Below are 23,422 nucleotides of genomic sequence, written 5' to 3' on the forward strand. Positions count from 1 at the left end.
CTTCGTTTAAACACCATTTTGTAGTTAAAATTTGAAACTTGATTTTCATCTGTAAAAGAACAGCATATAGGAATCTTATGAAAGTTGTCTGGAAGAAAATAACATGATTCCACTGCACACAGTTCCCCTAGAGAATGGTTCAGTATGAATAGATTTTTACTATTAATTAAACATGGAACATTTTCTCTTGTTTCTTAGCATAAACACAGCAATGTATGAGGCCTCAGTAGGATTTCATCTTTGCCTGGAGAAGCAATTAAATTTAGTTATAATGTGTTTTCTATGAAAAATAGGAAAGACAAGTAGCTTAAAGTATCTCAAACACGTGTTGATGAGAAAAGTATTCATTTTTATTATAAAAAATTCAAACAGTATAGAATTAGAAAACTCATACACCTCTTAATCTCTGCACCAACCAACCCCTCCATAATCACCATCAAGATACTCTCGAGCTAATTGTGAAAATGGGTATAAAAATTAGAATTTTAAGACTTGTTGATTTTTTTCCCCGGAATTAATTTGCTCCAAGTCAGTGGCTTCCAACGTGTTTGTTTTAACAGTGCGTGCTTTCTTCACACGATTTTAAGTGGACTTCTAATACAGAAAGAAAAAAAACGTAGGGAAAAGCAGAGACACTGTAGTGGTAGCTGGAAAGAACTCGCTGCCTTTCTCCTCTGCCCCAACCAGCGAGCCCCAGGACCCCTCCACTGAGGACCGGTCCACTGAGGACCCCCTGCAGCAGCTCGTACAGCGGCGCCTGACCGTGTCGCTGCCGTGGTTGAGCGGTGTTGGTGCTGGGCCCTCCCCTCCCTGACTAACTCTTTCCAGTGGGGCACCCAGAGCGACATTTGTTTCCCCATCGTTGACTTCAGACGGTTGTTTTTAGTTAAGCTACAGTTAGTCACAGACTTAAAAGCAAACCACCTAAGCCAACCAGTGATTCTTTTTCTGTCTTGAAATTGGACCTTTGCATTTAACTCGTCCTTTGAGTTTAGCTCAAATGCCACATTTGTCACTACTTTTTAGTCCGTGCCAGGACATTTTTGTCCTTGTGGATTTCGGTTTAAATCTGTAACTGCATGCTTGAGCCGTGGGAGACTCCTGTTCACCAACCTTGCAGGACTGAGTTTCTTCCTTTTATCCCATTCAGGGTAGTTGTGTTCCTGCCCGTGTTCTTTCCCCCACTGGATAATAAAAGTAATACAGCGTTATTTCACACTGTAGATAATGCTGGCGTATCTCTTAATCTTTGATCAGACTGGGATAACTCGGAGTCCTGCAAAAGCAAAGCACAGCCTCGTGTAAACGTACAGGACTTAAATCCGTGCTGTGCCCCAAGGCGGTGAGGATAAGATGGCACTAGCAGTGGTCTTTCTCAGTCTTAGAAGGTCAGCATTTGTGGAGCACCTGTCTAGGGTGAGTTGGCCGAGCCTTGGCGAGATCTCGAGATCAGGCCTTTCACCTGCACTCACCCCTTCAGCACACGCGTCCCTGCGAGGTAGATGCTATTGGTTTTTTTTCTGTACCATAGCCAGCTCTTCCCTTACTCATGTGACGTGCTTTTCTGGAGTAATCTCACCCTTGCCTGTGGCTTCACTCACCTCCTATATATAGCTGACAATTTCCCAAACAATATCACCTGCTTGAAACAACGTTCCTCAGTTGCTGGCCGGCTGCCTGCTGGAATCTCCCCACCTGATCACCCAGCCGGGGACTTCAGACTTCAGAAGCCTCAGTGAGCACATTTTCCTCCTATCCTCACCTGATCTCCTTTTTTCTCTGGGTTTCCTGTTGTTGTCAAGACATAATCATCTGCCTACACATGTATTTATCAGCTGGTATTTACTGAGAACTCAGTCTGTCTCTGGTGCTATCCCAGATATTAGGGGTCTATACAGAAGAGACTAAAATATGTTAATATTTTACCTGAGTAGAGCTTATTCTGGTGGACAAACAACTAACTTTAAAAAAAAAAATCTGTATCTATACCGTACATCTAGATATGTCTACATCTGTTTGTCCATCTGCCTATCTCTGTGGATGGCCGTCACGCAGTGGTGAAAGCTACGGAGAAAAATCAAGCAGGATAAGGATGGCAGACAGTGCTGGCGACCAAGAGGAGGTGTTGGTGCTCTTATAGCCAGGGCGGTCAGGGAAGGAGATGATATTTGAAGAGAGACTTGAATGCAGTGAGGGGACAAGCCATATGAATATCTGATTTCCGGAGCCTGCTTGACCCTCTGTTAGTCCTTCCTAGTCAAGAACTGAGTCACGGCCATTTTGTAATGTTGCCCAAGCTACTGTTTATAAATGTTAGTCAGCGATGGATGATGGACTTGGAACAGGGAGTCAGACAAGCAAATACTTATTACCCAGTGTACTGGGTGTGACAGAGCTGTGCCCGGAAGCCTGCATGAGCTCAGAGGAGGGAGGGATGGGAAGAGGGCAAAGGCAAGAGTGAGTTTCGAGAACGCTTCACAGAGTTGGGTCTTGAGCAGAGTGTCACATGGTGTTAGGGAGGAGATGGAGGCAAGCAGTTACAGGCAGATGCCCTGGGGCCTCAACCCTGAGGTTTCAGGACATGGCATCAGATTTGGGGTCAAAGGCCACAAAGGGAGGGGAGCACAGTACATGACAACAAATCCTAGGACAAGTGAGCTGGGGACAGATATGTTCTTAGAGAACAAATTCCATTCATCTGACTTTGAATGCTGCCTTTGGGAAAAGAAAGATGGGAGAAAGAACTCAGATTTCCCCTTTTGCCCTTCCTGGGTAGCTCCCTGGGAGTGTTCCTTCCCTGCATCCCCCTTGTCCTACAACCTCTTTTTCTCACTATAAAGACAATTGCAGCAAGGATCCGGTTCTGAGGGCTCTTCCAGATGCCTCTGCTATCTTGACTAGATCAGTCAATCATATGTTTTGAAAAAGACATCCGTGTGTCGTGCCACTGAGAAGGGACCTGGTTGTGACTCCTGAAAGCTTAAGGGAGGGAAGGCGGGTCTTGGCCTTGCTTCTGACCCAGGGTGAGGCTGGGGGTGTCTTGAGGAAGGGGCAGGAAGGCCATGCTATGGCTCTCCTAAATGAAGGAGTGTGGGCTGTGCATGTCGTCCTTGGTCTGGTTGCTCATTAGGAATGGGATGAATTTGCAGTGGGGACTCTCCAGGAAAGCTCTGGAATCTTCCGCTCGCAGCTTTGGCATTATTTTGGTTTTAGTGTATTTGCCTTCATTTTCTCTAATTTGTCAGGGCTGTGCTTTCCTCTTTCTTCTGGGGTAGTGGTTGTATAAGTAGGCCTCACGACAGGACTCCACTGCCGAGGCATTTTAGGATTTATTTTTATTGATAAATTATACTATATGTTACTGAGCAAGACTTAGTGCTGTCATAAGCCTTATAAAAATATTTTATTAAAGCTTAATGTACCCCTTGTTTTCTTATGTTTCACAGACTTTTTAAAAATTTCTTGAAGTGTTTTTCCCTGAAAGCACTAAAAGCTTACTCATACTATTCTCATGCAGTTAGTATTTGAAGCGATTTTATTTCTCCAGAATTGATTCAGAATGTGTCGTCACTCACACTTAGGTGACACGGGCCTTCTGGTCTCTCCGTGGTGTAATCAAAGATCTCGTTCTTTGGCTCTGCTTCACCAAAGTCCTGTTACCTGCTCACTAATGCCAGACTTTTAGAAAAGCTTAAAGCCTTTGACACCTTAGACTGAACCTTAGGATACAAAGCCGCCTGGAAGAGCCGGCAGTGAGCGCTGCGTGCTGTGGTGCCGGCGAGGGCTGCTGGCCCTTCCCACGGAGGTCGTGACAGGAGGCCCTGAGGCGGAGGCTGGCCGAGCAGCGCCCTGAGAGGATCCTTTCCTTGGCAGTAGCAAAAAATGCCGTGTTTGTTTTGCTCTCCCTGGTGCCTGGCAGGGAATAGGTGCCCAAAAGATATTTTTTGACTGGGAGCGGATAGAATAATGGACAGATAAATGCCTTTATGCGTATGTAATGAAAAAGGTAAATATTTTAGATAGGGGAGCCAGGCCTTCAAAAGCAAACTCCCCACTTCACCAGGAGAGCTGGCCTTGCATAGACGCAGAGACTCCCTTTCTCTGGTTGCTTTCCTTCATTTTCAAGAAACTGCAAATCCTTTAAAGGAAGGGCATTTCCAAAATGTTGTGTTGGCCTGTCTTGGTGGTATAGTCGCCCTGCCCCTTCAAGGAGCTTCACCTGTGTGCAGGTGACACTACACAGGGGTCTTTGGGAAGCATCCCACAGGTCAAACAGGCTCATTCCTGGCCTTCGAGGGGTTTACCATTAATGGCCAGCAGGCGAGCAGGGTCTCTACTTGCTCCGTATATGGTTTGGCCTGCATGGGTCCATGTATACCCTGCCTGAAAATCTTTTTAATGAGTAGACTTTCTCTATTTCTAGTTCCATCTTGGCATCTGTCTTTCAGAAACATTTGTCTGTTACTACTTAAAGTTTATGCCCAGATTTGGAATGCAGACTGCTAAGCAAAGTCAAACAGAGAAGGGGCTTGTCAGCACTTACCATCCAAGTTCCTGGTGCAGCCGGCTGCCTGCTCCTCGGCCCGCTGCCCGGCTGTGCCGCCCTCCCCGTCCGCCCGTGGTGGCCTGTGTCTTCAGTCTTCAGTGACGTCTTCTTGAACAAGTGGTTGGGGTGTTTGATGAGGTTTACACGTTGCCAATGCTCGGCAATATTCACAGCAGTTTCTGTCTTGCAAAATGATCACATACCTATGTTCAAGGCTTTAAAAAGAAAGAAAATTAAGAGTGGCTGTCATCTGGAGGCGGTTGCTCAGAATTACCTAAGATGCTCTTTAATTGTACATACCCGCCCCTGTCACCCTCCTCCACCACCCATATTCTAAGGATGTTCCAGGACAGAAGCACTTCTTGAAGGTTGGTCCAGACTCTGGCGTTTTGAAAACACACCCATCTGAGGAGTTCCCCTGTGTGGAGAGCGGAACCACCACCCCGGGCTCCCTCCATGCCCCCAAGTCATCATTGACCTCTCCTGTGCTTTCTCCTCGTTCTGGAATTCCTGCTGTTATCTTCGCTTGATGATTTTCTCCCTCCTGTTAACCCAGTATTTCTCTCTTCCCCATATGCTGCCTCCTCAGTTTATCTGTAGAAAATGTTCCTAATGCAATCATCCTTTTGTTTGCTCAGTAAACATTTAAGAAATGTCTACTTTGTGCACTGTGCCAAGTGTAGGAGATACAGAGGAGGAGTAAGCTAGAGGTAGTTTTGTTCTCAAGGAGCTTCTGGTCCAGTAGATTTATGGGGAAAGGCTAACAATTATGTGGATGAACATGGTCCTGGCTATGTGTGTATAATAATAGCAGTGTTTTGATGCTCAATCCTGATGTGTTAAAATGCAGTATAATTGAGTCTGACTTGTTGGTGGCACATTGGTGGGCTATTCTGTTGTTCCTAGATTTAAAAACTTACCCTTTAACAGCTGCATGTTAATGTGACTTTTAAATCAGTCATTTCTCCTTCCTTAAGAGTAAAAGGAAGTGTTTGTGATGAACGACATTTGGCTTATAGTCTGTGAGGTCTCTGGAAATTTGAACTTCAGTCATTCTCTGCGTGGCTGAGTGGCAGGGTGGGCATTGTAGAAGTTCAGGTTCCCAGCATTTCACGTGAGTTAACACAGTCCAACCTTTGGCAACCTGCCAGTCTCTCTGCTTGGTAGACAGGTTCATGAAATTCGACACTTTCCTGTCTTTCCTTGAAAATCTTGCAAGAAAATCAGCAGTCCTTCAATGGCTGACCCATTTCTGTTAAATTCCTGTTGTCAGACCCAAGTGTGAGATTATCCTGGACCTACTGTCAGAATAGAGTCAATGTATTTCTTTGACTTTTTTAAAAAAAAAACTACCAGCCTAGTCTTTGAGTAACAATTTATGCTTTGAGTGCAGAAGTGGGACACGGCTCTTTGTGTTTATTATGCTGCCACCAACTCCCCTTATAATGTGAGCCAACTTCCCCAAGCATTTATTGTATCAATAGAGCACAGTAAAGCAGGATTTAGACAGTTATTCCTTTAGTTGACACGTGTAAGCAGAGCCTTGAAGAGTGTGTCTACCAAATATATAGAGTACTTCCGAGTGAGGTAGAAGGGATGGTTTGTGAGAGCAGGGCTCTTACCATGTTTTGCTTTTAGCTGATCTCCTTTGGTATTCACTTCCATGCTTCAAGTCTTTGGTGCCCACCCTTGCCCTGTCCTTGATGAATGAGTGTGATAGCTGAAAAGCATCATGTCTTGGTTGTTGAGTATTGCCCAGCTAGAAATACCCTGGACTTGGGAGTCAGAAGTCCCAGCTTGGAGCCCAGATTCTAGGATTTACTATTTGTGTGACTCAGCTTAAGTTGTTCCAGTTCCTGGTCTGTAAAATCGGAATAATAAATGATGTCTGCCTCCACCCCCTACTCTAGCTACCTTCTACACAGAGTGTGGATCAAATGAGAAAATGGATTGGAAAGTACTGTGTAACTTGTGCAGTGCTTTGCCGTGGGGACTGCCATGCTCACCAAGGATGGGCATAGTGGACTATCACAGCAGGGCACATGGAAAGACTGTCTCTGTTAGAGGACAGTTATTGAGACTGTCCCCTTCTATGATCATGAGCAGCTGCCTCTTAACCCACCCCAGAGGCAACCTAGACCACTGTGGAGTGACTCTGTTTATTATGACATTCTTTCTTTAGTTAAGCTGAAATTGATCCTTATGATTTCCAAGATAATTTACACCTCTTGGTTCTGGTTTTACAGAGTAACATGAAGCAATTCAAATCAGTACATTTTAAGTCATAGAAATTTATAGCCGAGAAAGGAGTCTTACAACTCAGCTTCCTGTTTTTGGCAATTCAATTCAATACATAAGAGCTGGTGCCCGTCACGTGGGTGCTGTGCTCAGGCACTAAAGGCAGCTATTGTTTCTCCTCCGGATCTCCTCCGGAAGTGGAACAGGAGGGCATGCGACCGAAATGGAGATGAATGAGAAGTAAAAACTTTTTAACTCCTTAATGTGCAAATATATGGTGGTTTTAATTTATTTAGAATACTTGCTAGAATTAGTAGTGCCTGCATTTATTGGGTTATAAATAATTCAAATGGCCAAGCAGACTACTAATCTACAAAAGACGGAAGAATGATAAATATTAAAGACAAATATTTCTGATTTTTATAAGCTCCCATGTGTTTAACCACCAGTAAGTGAAAAACATAATTGCACACAGAGAAATAGAAAAATGGTAAAACCACAGACTGTGGGAGGACCCTGAAATGTCTTCCCAGAGATTAAAGGCAGAACGTATCTCTTCATTGAGTTATATATCTATGAACAGAATTTAAAACAAAGCAAGCAAATAAAAAGGCAGCACGGGTCTTGGTGTCAGATGCCCTGGGTTCTCTTCTCGTCCCTGTTGCCAACAAGCAATGTGACTTTACTCCTTAGAATTTGTTTCCCTCAAATTTAAAATGAGGCTAAAATTTTTTCCCTGCCTGTGTTGTGTAGTTGTTAGGATTAAATGTGATACTGAATATTGGTTCAGATCTTCACTTCTTGCAAGCCATGTAACTTTCAGAAAGTTCTCGAAACTCTATGCCTGCTTCTTCACCTTTAAAATAGGATAATCCTAGCACCTACTTCAGGGTTTTTTGAGAAGTCAATGAGTTAATTCTCAAGTTCGTGGAACAGTGCCTGACAGTTAATGCCTAATACACTGACTAATTTTTGTGAACTTTCAAGGGCTGTATGACTTAGTATATTTTTAATCTGTGGTATTTGTTGGAAATAGCATTTTTTTTAAAAATGAAAATAACTGTAACACCCTATCTACTGACCAAACCCAATAACAGAATTGGGGCGTCTTTTATCTTTCTGATCACTTTGGTGGTTTCACAAGATGCGACCTCGTGAGAAAAGCTTAATCATGATACCGAAAACTTATGCCCTTTTTCTTCAGAGCTTAGGCCGAATTTATTTATTCTAGGAAGTACTTTTTACTGGCAGTGTGAGTTTGGAAAGCTTCAGTGGGGACTCAGGATGTGGCCCTGGCTTGTCTATTATCATTAGGCTCTTGAGATCTGTCCTAACTGTCCAGAGTTTTGCTTTGTTGTATGTAACAAAAAAGATCTTAAAAATGTTATCTTTGATTTTGAACTGTACTAATTCCAGTATTTTGGGAAGCTCAGTTTTCTTGTTTATAAAAGAGAAGTACGAATCCCTGCCTTACACAATTGTTGCAGGACAGCCCATCTCAAAGTTTAGCTTTTAGAGGTAATGAGATGTTGATGAAGAACTCCGTGTATAACAGACCCATTCATAATAATCGTAGCGGCTTACTTCGCAGAAGCGGTTTCCAGAAAAAATACTGATCATGACTTCCCATGACTTTCCCTAAAGGGGTAAAATAAAATAGCGGGAAATGCTTGGAATTTAACTAGTAATTAACTTATAAAGAACCGTTTTTTAAAAATCATAACTCCCCTAAGCTATTATAACAAAGGACTTTGAGTTCAGAATTCTTTTATGTGTTCATTTTTCATAAAGTGAAGCCCAATGACTCTTGTCGGACATCTTCAAGTTTGTTACTGAACTGAAATGATTTTTTTAGATAGAGGAGCCTTTGAGCCCCATACTGGCTTTTCAACCTCCAGTCTCGTTTGGATTAACATTGATGCTGCTGCTGTTAAACTGGTTATCTGGATATAAGTGTGGATATTCGTGGCCTAATACTACAGACTTTTGTTACCAAAGTTTAATGATGTGTGTATTGGAAAGTTTGATTATAGAAGATGGGCATATGGCCTTTTCCTGTTTATCAATAGAATTGAGGCTGTTAAATGTTTTCTATTTGATCCATCTTACCTGCAGTTAAAAATATTTTTTTACTTCTAATTTTTTTTTAATATATCTTGAACTCTAAACCCTTTATTTCTAAATTTCCACTTATGTGCTATTTTACGTTATAGTCTTAAATAGTACGATTAGGCTAATCATTTTGAAAAGAAGAAATTGTTTTTAAACATGCAAAATCACAAGTTCATTTTATCTGCTAGTTAAATTCTTTTCCAGAGGTTTGGCATTAGGGAATGTCAGGTTTCTATTTGAGAAGGTGATGAGTAGACTATGCAGAGTAGAAGGGGCTTTCAAGGGGCCACCTGACAGGGTGCAAAGAGTGTGATTTGGGAACCCTGGATCTGGAGGATACTGGGGAAGCTTCTCTGCTTCTTTCAGCATCAGTTTCCCCGTCTGTTAATGGACATACTCCCTGTCTGGAAAGGTTATAATCTGATGCCACATGGTCCGAGGTGAACAGTAGATTTCCAACAAATGGTAACTTTGATATTTTGTACTAGAAATTTGTTCCATTTATGTTTAATATTTCAAAGCAATGCTGAACAGATACCTTGGGATTCTCTGCTTTGTAAACCTATTAATAGGCTTCTAATTTTCTCCAGTTACCTGAAGACTTTGAGAGCACCCAAAGGAATACTTGATTTTGGAATAAATGAAGTAATCATTAAATAAATTCTTACCTCTCAATTCCTCTGATTAATGACCGTGTTTCCATGTCTCCAGTCTTTGACATTGTTGCAAATTTAGCTTTTAAAAAAATTAACAGAGTAACTGAAAAGGATATAAAGTGCTGCTAGGATAGTTTCCTCATTCACAATTTCATATTTCATTCTTTAATTTGCTTCTGGATTATTTGAACCTTTTATGGTTGTTCATAAAGTGCCCTCAAGGACACAGTTGTATTTTCAAGTTGGTCCCTTTGCGAGGGGAAAGTAAAGGATACAATAAAGGTATGTCTTCATGGCTGTGCCTTCCCCACTGCCCTCTGACTTTTTCTGGTTCCTCAGTGGTTTGGACCCTGTGTTAGGGCATCAGTGGTCCTGGGAAGCGGTGCCCACGTTCTAATGCAAGTTGAACTTTGTGGAACCTGGGGACTGATATTTGAAACATCACATATTTCAATGAGACAGAAAATGGCATGATAAGTCTTCTTTGTGTTTAAAAAAAATCTAACATTTTGTTCAATTCGTCTCTCTAGGTGGCATTTTTCTGAAGTTGTTCATTGGGACTTCCCAGCATTCCTGCAGATATAAAAGGTTAGTAAATGAAATCAGGTACCCTTATTGTCACTGATTCTTTGGGAACACTTCCAAGAGGGTGGCAGCTTACTTCTTGAAGGAGGTGCAGTGTTTCAAACTTTTGGACCCTGAATCGTAAACACTAGTTTGTTTGGTTTTTTTGCCTAGAAACACCACTCCGATGAGCACACATGAATGTCGGAAAGGACCATGTACAGTTTCATAAGTGGTATTAAATTTAATGCTGTAATTGCTATGCTTCCATTCTGACGTGATTTGTTTTGTCACTGTTTATGAACAAGTTTCAGAGCTCTTTATAACAGGCATGGCTGACTTTAAGTTGTCTTTCGTTTTGAGCTTCTCTGTGGACCATTTCACCATTTGTTACATTTCTCTCTGAAGAGGGAAGTAGAGATGACCAGTTCAAATTACCCAATTTTAGTACTTGATGACAACTCAGGTAGAAGAATTGCCTAAATAAAAATGGAAAATAGTTGAGTAATAGGTTATTTATGATCAACTCTTAAGATTTTAATTTATAAACGTCACTTTATTAGTAGAAAATATTAGTAACAATAATAGGGATTGAGTAATCTCCTACAGTATGCATTCAACAAAATCAAGACAGTGGAAGTTCAGTAACTGCCCCCAGAGACTTGGATCCAGCTCTGCTTCTCGCAAGGGAGAGGCCTGTTCAGCCTGGGCCTAGAGGGGCCTTGCTATGAACTTGAGGACACAGCTCAGGCCAAGAGAGCAAGTCCGTGGTGTGGATTTGGGACCGACCGACATCCTATCCAAGAGGGTCTGCCATGTGCAGGGGATTCGCAGAGCATTTTGACAGACACCGTCTCATTTGTGGAAAGGTGATCTTTTTAGCTTAGAGATTCTGGGGAAGGAAGAATTGCCCTTATGTCATGAATTGAACTATTGATTCCTCAAATGTTATTAAATTGTTCTAACAACTACTGCTGCCCGGGTTAGATTAGGAAGCTTGATTGTTGTGTTTTTTTATGGGAACTGTAAACGCTTGTGAGTTAAGAAATTATTCGAGCAAGCTTCCTTCTCATGGGAAAGCCAGGGCTCACCTGAGACAGGTGGGTGTCCTGAAAAGGCTGGTCATTCACTGGCACCTTATCAAACTGATAACTTTAGATATCTGTTCCATATTTATTTAGTAGGAATGGAGAAACTGATTTTCTATTAGTAAAAAATATATACCTTTTCCTGTATGTTGAAAATAATGGATTTATTACATGCGATTTCCTGAACCAGGTGTTCGTAAACTTCTTTAAAATTTGAGTAATAATAACACTCTGCCATGTGTTGTTCAGATCCAGAATTTCAGCTGCCTGCCAGCCAGGTGACATTGAGGCTGGTAGTGAGGCCTGTCTTACTCATCCCGCTCTATGAGGGAAAGTGTTCTCACCAGAGACAGCCTGTGCTGGCGAGGCGTGTGCGTAGTTCCACTCAGAGGCACTGTCTGCTTGAATGGAAACAGGTCTGACTGCCATTTTGCCCATTATGTAAGGAGTTGCATGTAACCACCGAGTTACGTGGCTCCATATTTCTGATGTATTCCAATGATGATTTAGTCCCCCGTTGTGGGTTGTCACCTTGGATTGCTGCCAGGCTGGCCTGTTTAATCCAGCTCTGGCGAAAAGCCAATTCTGTTCTCCCAGTGCCTTCTGGAACTACGTCGTGTTCACCCTTGAAGTCCCCCTCTCTGAAGATTTAACCAGATAATACCAGCCTTCTTCTTTTTATTATTATTATTGGGAATTAATTCCATATAAATACAGTAAAACTTTACCAAGTCAGACAGACACAGGAACGGCCGTTCTGAATTAACAGTGTCTGAATTACGGAGGAATCTCATCCTGCTTTCTATTATATATACCATCACCCACATTATTATCAGCTTGGTGGAAGGTTTCTCTAGAGCAGAGAGGGTCATTGTGGTTTGGGGAGAGCCTTGTTGTCAGGAGGCCCTCTGTCCACCTCTGCTGGACACAGACTTGGGCTGGAATTCCATCTGTGGTGCAAGTTGGCTGTGGGGCCTAAGGCATGTTTCTTTACCTGATGGAACCCCCATTTCCTTACGTGTGGATACCCCTTCTGCCCAGAATGGTTTGGCAGATTGAATGAGGCAAAGATGGCAGTGTGTGTGGTTCATAGCAGGTAACAAGTGCCCCCTGCCTGGCTCCCTGACACCAGCTATTTTGGCAAGAGCACTGCATGTGGAGTGGAGGAACTGCCCTGCCAGGCACCTCCTGTGCCTCACTGGTAAAGCAGCCAGGTAATGCCTGCTCTGTTCTGCCCTGCCTACTCCATGAGCATCATGAGAAGCCTTTGAAGAGTGTGAATTTAGGGTGTGTGGTTAGTAGTGGGGGGTTTCTAGTGGGCAGGCTTTTTTTTTTTTTAATCTAGTCAGACTTTCTGGGCTTGAATCCCAGCTCTACACCTTCTAATTAGGTGTGTGACCTTGAGCAAATTATTAACACCCTCTGGCTCTCACCTGTCTCACAGGATTGCTGTGAGATGAAGTGATGTGCTGTGTGTGGAGTAGGGCACGTGGACCTAGCGCCTAGTGAATCTCAATAAAGATGCTGATAAATTTGCCAGGACACAAGAAGGGAGGCACAGAATCTGACTTGAAAAAATATCTACAGTTTTACAATCTCTCAGGTTTGAACTTGGGCTTATTGAACTACTTTTTTATATCATGATATGGTAGTTTAGACCAGGGATGATCATCTTTGTCCTGAATAAACTGAGAGCGATCGTATCCTGCAATGGGCCTTGCTCATTGGAAGAGCAAAGCATTGGGAGTCAGTCTTTCTGGGTTTCCTTCACGAGCAAAGAGGAGGAAAGGCTAGTAAGGCAGAATTCTTACTAGAATTGAGATATGAGCAAAGCAAAAGTTCTAGACTTGCAGAGTCCAATATGGTGGCCACTCCCCACCTATGGCCGTTGAGCACTTGAAATACGGCTAGTGCAACTGAGGCCCTGAATTTTTAATTTTACTTAATTTTAGTTCATTTAAAATTTAAAGCTGATAGTTAATTCCGTTACTAGAAAACTTTTAAGTATGTTTGGGACAACTTGGGCATGCAGATTGACTTTTTCAATGGTGAATTTTGTAATGTTTAACTCAGATCAACTATTTCTGATGGAAATTTAGTGCCTGAATTGAGATGTGCCAAATGCACAGCAGATTTGAAGTGCTGGTATTAGAAAAAAAGGATGTAAAATATTTTTAATACTTTTTACATTGATTATATGTTGAGATGATAATATTTGGATATTTGAGTTAAATGTAATATTAAAATTAAGTTCTTTTTTAGAAGAAGGTGGGCACAGATGTTAGCTCAGGGCTAATCTTTCTCAAGAAAAAATTATTTCTTTTTGCTTTTTTAATGTTGTTACTAAAATTTTTAAATAACGTACATAGCTCATGTAATCTTTCCATTGGACAGTGTTGCTCTAGAAGATCCTTGACAGAATTGAATAATTTCTAATTTATTAAGTAAAATATAATTTTTGTCAGTAGGTTGTGAAAATTATGGAAGTGTTTTTTTTTTTTTCTTCTTTTAAGGTTTTTGTTTCACATTCTACCAATTAAGTTTAGAGGAATTTTTAAAAATACTCAAAATTGGAAAGAAAAGGAAAAGGCATGTAGCAGATGTGTTGCCTGAACCTCATGCACCCCAGCCTGAGGCTCCATTTCGGTGTCTTTGCTCTGGTCCTTCCTCTCAGCTTCCTTATGAAATGAACCGAGGGAGGCACTCCCAGCTGTCCCCCAGGATGTGAACCCAAAAACGAGTCTTCTGCAAAAGATGCTGCTTCCATGATGGTTGTTGACTCTGACATTTGATGCAGGTACCGCGTTTCCAGGTCCCATTTAGCCATGCCCCAGGAGATCAGTTTAGGAAATGCCATCCAGGAGAAATGACTTTTAATCACCCAGAGTGAATTAGCACTCTCTTCTTACTGTGGTACCAGAAATATGGAGGTAAATTCCTAAGGGAATGATTGCTGGCTGGATGTTGAGTTGTCACCAGAGTATTATGAAACAAGAGAAGATAATCCAATTAAGAGTATTAGTATTTTGCCTGACATTCATGTCCTGGGTGACACTGCAGTGTATTCTAAGAGGTGGGGGAAGTATGTTTGATTTGCAATCAGACTGGTCTGGGTTTGAGTCTTGGCTTTGTCTCCGCTGATGCTAGTGAGGTTTCCTCACCTCTCTGATCCTGTTCCTGTGTAGCTGGTGCCTACAAACATCGGCCAATTTCCTTGTCAAAATTCTTCCCTTGTAAGGACTCGATCTGTGACACTCGCACCCCTTTGATGACAAACATGGCAAATACATCACCAGCCTCATATTTTCCAGACTGAGTTAAGTGAACGAGCAAGTTTACTTTCCAATATTGTAAGCTCTAGCCAGGAATTAAGCAGGATTGCTATTTCTATATTAAAAAGAAAGCTTTATCAAATTTCATGAAGAATCTTTAGCTAAAGAAAGCTTTTCCTTGTAGGGAATTTAGCTGTTATGACATTGAGATTTTTAAATTCCAGTATTAGAGTCTAGAATTCATTTCCACCAGCAGCTTGGAAGCAGTTAATAGGAGAGGGGAAGCCCTTAATAAGAGCGGGTATAATAGCGTCTCCCTTTACTGAGGGTAGGTTGGACTAAATGTGTGCTCTCTGGATGGGAAAATGATAAAATAAAATATAAATAGATAGTGGTTTTCAAGATTTAATGAAAACAAATCAAAGTAATTAAATGCATTAGAGACAACGCGAATGCAATTGTTTTTCTGCTTTTGTTACTTGCATGTTGACAGCTTGTCTTTTTTCTCATGTAAGTTCTGGCTAGACCTGTGCCTGTCTGACAGAAGAGTCCTGAGGATTCTTGCCAGCCAGGGCACTCTTCTTTCTGTGAAGAGCTGCTTCTGTCGGTAGACTGTAAACTTCCTTAGGGCAGCTCTGAGTCTTTCATTATAGCCTCTGAGCCCAGTACAGAGTCTGATGAGTAGTGGGCGCTCGGTGGCTTCATTTGGATGAGTGAAGGATAAATGATGGTTAGACTGTGGAGCTGGTTCTGTGTCAGTCTCTGAAGAGAGGTCTACCTGAGGGACATGATAGGCTGCCCAGCACAGTGCCTGACACATGTTATGCGCTCAGTCAATGTTGGGCAGATGGAGGCATGAATCTCCATAAACTGGAAGTATACTTTGCAATTTATAAGGGACTTTTGGGAGTATGACCCATTTATAATTTGGGAAGCCACAAAGGTTCTTTTAAGCAGAGAAGTGAAGTTAAATTTTAAGAAGGCACCACGGGTGGCAGATTGACCAGAGGCCAAGAGACCAGGTAGGAAGGTGTCAGTGGCAAGAAGCGACGAGGGCTGAGGGGGGAGACTTGGGAGGGTGGGGTGGGCCAGGCTGCAGCATACTGATGAAGCACGGTGCCAGGGGACAGGTGCCTGTGGCCGTTGCTTTGGACAAGAGCTGGGGCAGCTCTGTGGCAGAGGAAGGGGGGGCTTGCCATAGGTAACATTAAAGTACAAGGAATAGAAGTTAAGAGAATTCTCATGTGGTGGTCTTGTTTCTTTTGAGAAATAGGAAAAGTCATCTGCTGCGGGGAGAGGTGGCGGAGCAGGGAGTTTAAAAAGAAGGAATGCGTGCTTCCCTATGTGGAAAGGAACTCTTCTCGGTGCTGATGTGGCCAGAGCATCCATCTTCCTCTGAATTCTGGTTCTCTGTCTGATGGATTATTGCACAGGGAATTCTGGTTCTCCACAAAGATGTTCTGGATCTCACATCAATAAATGCATAGTTTTGTTGTGATCAAATGGGGAAGTCTATGAAAAAGGCTGTACGCAAATCTTCCAGCAGGTAGGTTTGGTTCCAACTGGTACTCCTCTTGTCATTCCATCTATACAAAGAAATGCCAGGATCCTTACATAGAAAGCTTTTTTACTTTAATGATCACTTTTTGTTTTTTTTTGAGAAAGATTAGCCCTGAGCTAACTTCTGTTGCCAATCCTCCTCTTTTTGCTGAGGAAGATTAGCCCTGAGCTAACATCGGTGCCGGTCTTCCTCTACATTATATGTGGGACGCCTACCACAGCATGGCTTGACCAGTGGTCCATAGGTCCGTACCCAGGATCCAAACTGGCGAACGCTGGGCTGCTGAGGTGGAACGTGCGAACTTAACTGCTGCGTCACCGGGCTGGCCCCCTTAATGATCTGCTTTTTAAATTGCTCCTTAAAAGGGAGGGCATGAACTGACCTCAGCTGAATGAATATACACCGGGAGAGTGTAGAGGTATCTCCCTCGTCGTCACTGTAAAATGTATGAAGCTTGTTAATACAGGTAGGTAGTAGCCGTATGCATTTTTATTTGGCATTCTTTTTTATTATTTCCCACGTCGAACTGCAGCAATGCCTGCTTACCACTAAAGAAGGCAGCAGTGTAGTTCTGAAGTTCAGCGATCCTGCCCCATAAACACCCAGTCTTGCGCTTTGAAACTTCGTCATGGCTGCCTAACAGAAACTGACTTCTTCTGAATTAAATATTGATTTAAACTACTTCCCTTTTGGATTAATTCAATAACCAAAGTTTTTGTGATCTTTTCCCTCTCTGTGCTCTCACGCTGGGGAAACAATTCATCATACAGGGTTCTGTCCTGTCCTTCCAGACACCCCTGGCACCAGCCTCCCCTGAGCCATGGGCCAGCCACTCACCACAGGTTATAGGGCTGGGGTGCCAGGCAACCTCTAAAGATGGAATTGGCCCCAATCTCTGTACCTTATGTTACCAGCCCAGAACAGCCTGTGAAAAACTCTTGAAGCTAGTTGGCAAGCTCAGATGGACTCGGAAATGAACCTGATTTTGATCCAAATTGTTCTATATCCACGGCCAAGTTGTGTTAGGAAATGGACACTTCCTGTCATTAACTCCCAGCTTAGGTCATCCCTTTCATCTAATGAAGGCAAATACGACTGAAAATCCACTTTAGAAATCTAGTGTGACTAATCTGAAAGAGCTGGTTCCTCTCTTGTTGCCTCACCACCACATTTCGCTCTTCTTGCTTCATTCTCAAATTGCATCCCTCACTGGGTGAAGGTCAATCCATTTTTCTCCTAATATTCTTGGAGAAACTATGGATTGGAAAGACACAGTCAGCCTAGGGTGGTGATCATCTGCTTTCATGGACTCATCATTATTCATGGTCAGGGCGGCCAATTTATTGGCCATTCATACCCCACATCAGGTACATTTATGTCAATCCTTCTAGAACTGTCAGGCATTTTGGTACAAGGGTAGTTGCAGAGAAAGTCACTTGGGCAAACCCCCAGGAGTTATATTTTTCTTTAGCTGCTGTGATTTTCTGTTTTATGCTTGCGTATTTATATCATTTGCACCATCTCAAAGCAAAGATGTGTCTTTTTTGTTTTTTGGGGGTTTTTTTTAGGAACTTAAGGAACAAAGAAGTTTATTCTCATTCCCAAAGCAGTCTAGGGTGGATGGGTGGGCCCGTTTGCTCTGTGTAGTCATTCAGTGTTCCTTCTAAAAGATGGGGTTTTTTTGGTGAGGAAGATTGGCCCTGGGCTAGCGTCTGTTGCCAATCTTCCTATTTTTGCGTGAGGATCCCAACCCACGAACCCCTGGCCGCCAAAGTGGAGCGCATGAACTTAACCACTACACCACCAGACTGGCCCTGCAAAGATGGTTTTTCACCTCAGTTTTCCCTCTGCCCTTGAACACTGGTATACACCTGAAGACAAGCAATGGCCCTTATGTACTGACTATTATGGCTGGCGACAATTACCAGAAGATGTTTATGTGTGTTTTTCTCTCGATTATCAAAATCCATGTTCATACAGAACAGTATAAGCATGCAGGGAAAAAAGCCTGTCCCCTTAGGGGTCATCACTGCCAATCTAGTGACCAGGTTCCTAGGAGTGTCTCTTCTTGTACATTCTCTTCTTCACAAAGTTGAGTGCTTACTCTGTATACAACTTTATACTCAGTTACTTTTTTGTTTAATATTATATTATAAACATTTCCCCATATCATTAAAAGTTTCTTGTTAAAGCATTTCACTGGTTGAATATTCTATTTTATGGCAAATATTGAAATCATTTTAACCTTTCTTCTGTTTTTGACGTTTGAGTTGTTTTCTGATTTTTTTTAACCATTAAATATAAACTTTGGGGGCTGGCCCCATGGCCGAGAAGTTAAGTTGCTGTGCTCCACTTTGGCAGCCCAGGGTGTCACCAGTTTGCATCCTGGGCGCGGACATGGCACCGCTCATCAGGCCATGTTGAGGTGGCATCCCACATGCCACAACTAGAAGGATCCATAACTAAAAATATACAACTCTCTACTGGGGGATTTGGGGAGAAAAAAGCAAAAATAAAAAAAAGGATTGGCAAGTTGTTAGCTCAGGGACCAATCTTTAAAAAAATAAATAAATATAAACTTTGTATATCTTTTTACACATCTCTGTTCAGTTTTAAAAATATATCCAGGAAAGTTGGGCTGTTTGTTGGCAGTATAAGAGGGCGCCTATTCTGTCACACCCTGAGAACCGTTGCGTCCTTAAGTCTTTGCCAGTTTGGAAAGGGAGAATGGCATCTCATTTTAACTTTCACTGTTTTTATTACTAATGAAATTGAATGTTTTTCATAAACAGAATAGCCATCTGTGTTTTCTCTTTTTGTGATCGTGTCCTTCTTTTTGGGTGAAATTGTTATTTGTGACAATTGTGACAGTTTTGATTTTGTCCCATTTTCCTAGAAAGGTGTATTGGGATGCATAACTTTGCGCATACTGTCTTCTTGGTAATAGTTAATTCCATAAAACATTGTCCCTTATTTGAGAGGAAGTCAAGTGTGGAAGTGTCAAAGAGAACACACTTGGAAGTTCTAATGTTGACTTCTTGGTTGTGACTGTTGGCACCAGTAAAGTTAACTTTACCCAGTGGGCACCCCCATCCTACTTGCCCCTGACCTTGTGGGCACCCCTGTCATCACCCTGCATCCTGCCCGGGTACTTCCCCTCTGCTTGTCTAGGGCAGACATGGTAGGTCTGCTGTTGACAGAATAGTAATAATAAACTCAACATGTTGGCTCATAATAAAGTGTTCATTGACCCCCATGAAGTGATTCTTACCTACTTCCTTTCTCCTAGTGTTTCTTCTCAGATGCTTGGCTGACTTTTCATGCCTGCCCCTTACTCATTGTTTGCAGGTAGTCTTTTTTTTTTTTTTTTTTTTTTGAGTTAATGATAGGTTACAATCTTGTGAAATTTCAGTTGTACATTAATGTTTGTCAGTCATGTTGTAGGTGCACCACTTCACCCTTTGTGCCCACCCCTCACCCCACCTTTCCCCTGGTATCCACTAAACTGTTCTTAGTCCATAATTTTAAATTCCTCATACGAGTGGAGTCATACACAGATTATCCTTCTCTCGCTGGCTTATTTCACTTAACATAATTCCCTCAAGGTCCATCCATGTTATTGCAAATGGAATGATTTTGTTCTGTTTTACAGCTGAGTAGTATTCCATTGTATATATGTACCACATCTTCTTTATCCATTCGTCTGTTGCTGGGCACTTAGGTTGCTTCCATGTCTTGGCTATTGTAAATAATGCTTGTTTGCAGGTAGTCTTTGACCTCCTCTTCTCTTCTTCATCTCCTTGCATTCTCCAAGTTATCTAGCTCACTCCATGCCCTCAGCTGCCACCCACAGGCCAGATGTCCCCAGACCAAACCTCTCCTCCAGGCTGCAGATCCACATAGCTACCTGCCAGTTGGGGGTCTTCCCCTGGTGTCCCACTGGCGCTTCTAATGCAATGTGCCCCCAAATGATCCTATTCCCCCTCCATGACTGGCCCTGTGGCCTGGCTTCTCTCTCCTAGTAAAGAGACTTCACTCCATCCATCAAGCCAGGTACCCGGTGAGCATCTGGAAACCCCCCTTTCCCTCATTGTCTGCATCCTATCAGTTCTGCCTCCTTCAGGCGCATCCCTGTTCCTCCTGCCTTAGTCCAGGCTTTACTCCCTGAATGAATGAATGTGTGCTTTCCCAGTTAGAGTCTTAAAAAATAAATAAATTAGGTTTCTCTAAAATAAATCAAGATTGATATTTTGCAGGACATGGCATTTTAATGGAATATTTAAGAATTCTTCTATGAAGTGAGTCCTTATCCATTAATTTGCCTTTTGTAGAAACTTGAATTCTTTACCTACTTGCTTGGTTTAGAGCAAAGAACACCTTGAATAATATCTAATGCATATTAGTCAAATGAGAGCCCCTGGACGTTGCTTTCTAGTTAAAGTGCTTTTGATTTGACGGCTTGACGTTTTTTCTTTGGGTCATAATTATTTCCATATTGCAGTATGTATTGTTTTTTGTAATATTGGAATTGTCCTTTATTAGCCAGTTTTTCAACTTCCCCTCCCAGGGAACTCAGGCAAGAAATGCAAATATTTTCATAAGAGTCTTTGAGGGAGTAAAATTAATATTTTTGAGAATGAAAATATAGTGAATTGTCTCCTAAGGATTGAAAGACTTTATTAAGATAGCAAAATATCCTTCCCCAAGGGTACGTTTTTTCAGGGCTTATTGGAAATATGATGGTGGGGAGAATAAAAGGAAATTTAATACCACGGAAGTTGGAAACAGCCACTGAAATCCAACCTGTTTTCAGAACACATATAACACTCTAATTCCCAGAGATTTAAGACAGCTCAGTTCGCTTCCTGAGGTTGTCAGGCTCATTATGATTATGACGTGGAAAGGTTCTTCACGAAAATGCCATGACAGTGTTTTATTTACTGTGAATATTTCCTACATCTGAATACGAGGTGTCCCCATGGGTCTGCCGTCCCTTATTGGTATCAAGTTGCTTTAGTGTTGGCACTTTTCTTATATTGGGTTCCCCAGAAACAGATCCTGTGACAAGGACTCAAGTACAAGTCGGTTATTTGAAAGGTAATCCTGGAAAGCATTGTTAAGGGAATAGGGGTATGAAATTGGGAGGAGAAGACAGCAAATAAAGGGATGTTCTTGAGCAGGTTGCTCCATCCCTGGTGAATTCTAGGCAACATCCTTCAGAATCATCCCATCTGAGGCGCCGGCAAGCTGGGACATGTCTCCTCCAGCTCACATGCTTCATTGACTGATGGCTGCCTTTGAGGCCAGCACTTAAGGTCTCCTCCTCAGCTGGGGCCAAAGGAGAACCTTCAGGTGGGGTCCCGAGTGCTCACTGTAAGCATGTGCGGGAACGGGGAGCTGAGGGGATACGGGGGGGCACAATCAACAGTGCCTGCTGAGTGTGCTGCTTTGGCATTTTCACCACTGATAGACAAGTTCACTTGAAAGAGACACTGCAGATGCTCAGAAACAAAGCACATACAGAGATTGTTGGTATCAGTGCCTGATACATGTTGGAGTGGATTTGAAAGATATTGAGAATTTGACACCACTTATCCTGAAATGGAGAAGGGAAGATGTAGGGAGAATCCCTGAGAGGTGCCTAGATGTTGTTCCTAAAATAACATATTGCGCCTCAGTAACAAACGCTAAGCCATTACAGTGACAAATGGAGGAACCAGATTGTCAGCTCCTTACAGGGTTGAGGTTTCCTCATTGCTAATCAGCCTACGGAATTATAACTAGGCCCACAAGGAAATTACGATATTTTTTCCATGCACTCACATCTGGAAGAAAACAAAAATCTGACGGAAATCTGTGGCCAGCCAAGTCTGAACAGAACCACCTTCATGACTTTGGGAAATTCCTGGGGAAGGAAAGAAGGTGGAATCCAGTGCCACTGGTGGACCTTGAAAAGAATCCTTCTCTGTTATGTTTTTTTATTCCTTTCTGTTGTACAACAGTCTTGATGACACATCTTAATATGGAAAATATATTCTAATATCCTGTTGATTCTTCTATTAGTGTATTTAAGGGATGAGGGGGGAAGAGATCTTGAAGCTGTCAGATACCTAACTATTTAGATCTATTGCGTGAGGCTGGAGCAGCAGTAGGAGAGTGTCCCTGTCCTTAAAGAACCCCAACCCAGCCATGAGGGGGCAAGCAGAGAAGTCACTGCCACTGTGATAAACTGGTTATACTGGGAACAGAGGAAGGAACAATTAATTCTGCCATTTGAGGAAGGCATCCCAGAGCTGAGACATTTGAGTTGGGTCTTAAAGATGACTAGGTTTCACTAAGGGATGAAGGAGGAGAATGACAGTCCATATGGAGACAAGTGTGGGCGAAGGCAAGGGCACCTGAATGTCAGAGCAAGGTCAAGAAGGTGTGAGTGGTTTGGTGTGACTGAAATACAAGGTGTAGTGAGGTTGTAAGGCAGGCAGGAGAAGTCAGTGTGGGGAAGTCCTGAGGGCCTTGCCCTGCCTTTACTGTCTCTCCTACGCTCATGTCAAAAGGTAGATACCATTTATGGCCGAACCATTTCTATTGTCTCATGTCCAAGTTCCTATCAAACATCCTGCCATTGTGGAAACAACTTAGGTACAGGATGATGAATGGAGTTTGTATAACATGTGTGGGGTTCAGAGTTCCACAGATGCAGCCTTTTGGTAGTTAAACCAACTTTTTGTGCTAATGGCTGATTTTGTATGGCCTATGGATGCCTTGTTGAAGGAGAAACTGACATGCTGCATGCAGGTGGTCAATATTATATATAAAATATATTATTTATCGTCTATTTGTCATGTATTTTCTATCACTCCAACAAGCCCCAAATGTTCTACATTTCTGAAAATATCTGGCTATATTTAATAGTATGTAGAATTGGTTGTGCTTATTTTTTCCTAATTCTTTCCCTTCTCTGCACTAGTTATCTCACAGCATGAATGTGTTGGTTCTTTTGGCTGTGTTTGAGGGGCACACCCACTCTTAGAATCCTTCAGTATGTGGATTGAGAAAAGGAACAAAGTAGTAAGTTGGTTTTGGGTTTTCTCTCATTTTACATTAAGCAGTTCAATCCCTTTAGTATTCAACTTTGTCTTTTGTTTCTGTTGGAGTAGCTACCTTGGTAGAGGGAAAAAAATGCAATGTGGTGGTGTCCAGGTCCTGGGGCCATTTCTCAGCATGAATTAGGAGCAGAAGCTGAAAGTAGCTCCCAGACACATCTCAAGGAACCCCGAGGAAGGTTGGTCCAATTACTGTCTCACTGTATCTTGGGCTGACTGGTCTTCTTGCTGCTTAAGTTCAAAATTGCACAGAGTTCGTCCACGCCCAACAAGGCTCTCCGA

At 42.4% G+C, this 23,422-nt stretch overlaps 1 protein-coding gene across 9 annotated transcripts in view; it reads left to right on the forward strand.

Moving 5' to 3' along the window:
- Positions 1-23,422, forward strand: part of LHFPL2 (LHFPL tetraspan subfamily member 2) — a 157,895-nt gene that overhangs the window by 66,789 nt on the left and 67,684 nt on the right. For 8 of the 9 annotated variants that reach the window (XM_023618117.2, XM_070234640.1, XM_023618119.2 and 5 more), the window contains one exon: positions 10,083-10,140. The gene's annotated coding sequence lies outside the window, so the exon portion shown is untranslated. Of the gene's footprint in view, positions 1-10,082; positions 10,141-15,749; positions 16,023-23,422 lie in introns of all 9 variants that reach the window. The other variant, XM_070234638.1, reaches the window with a different exon arrangement.

This window comes from Equus caballus, chromosome 14 (genome assembly GCF_041296265.1).
Source record: "Equus caballus isolate H_3958 breed thoroughbred chromosome 14, TB-T2T, whole genome shotgun sequence".
Lineage (NCBI taxonomy): Eukaryota > Metazoa > Chordata > Mammalia > Perissodactyla > Equidae > Equus > Equus caballus.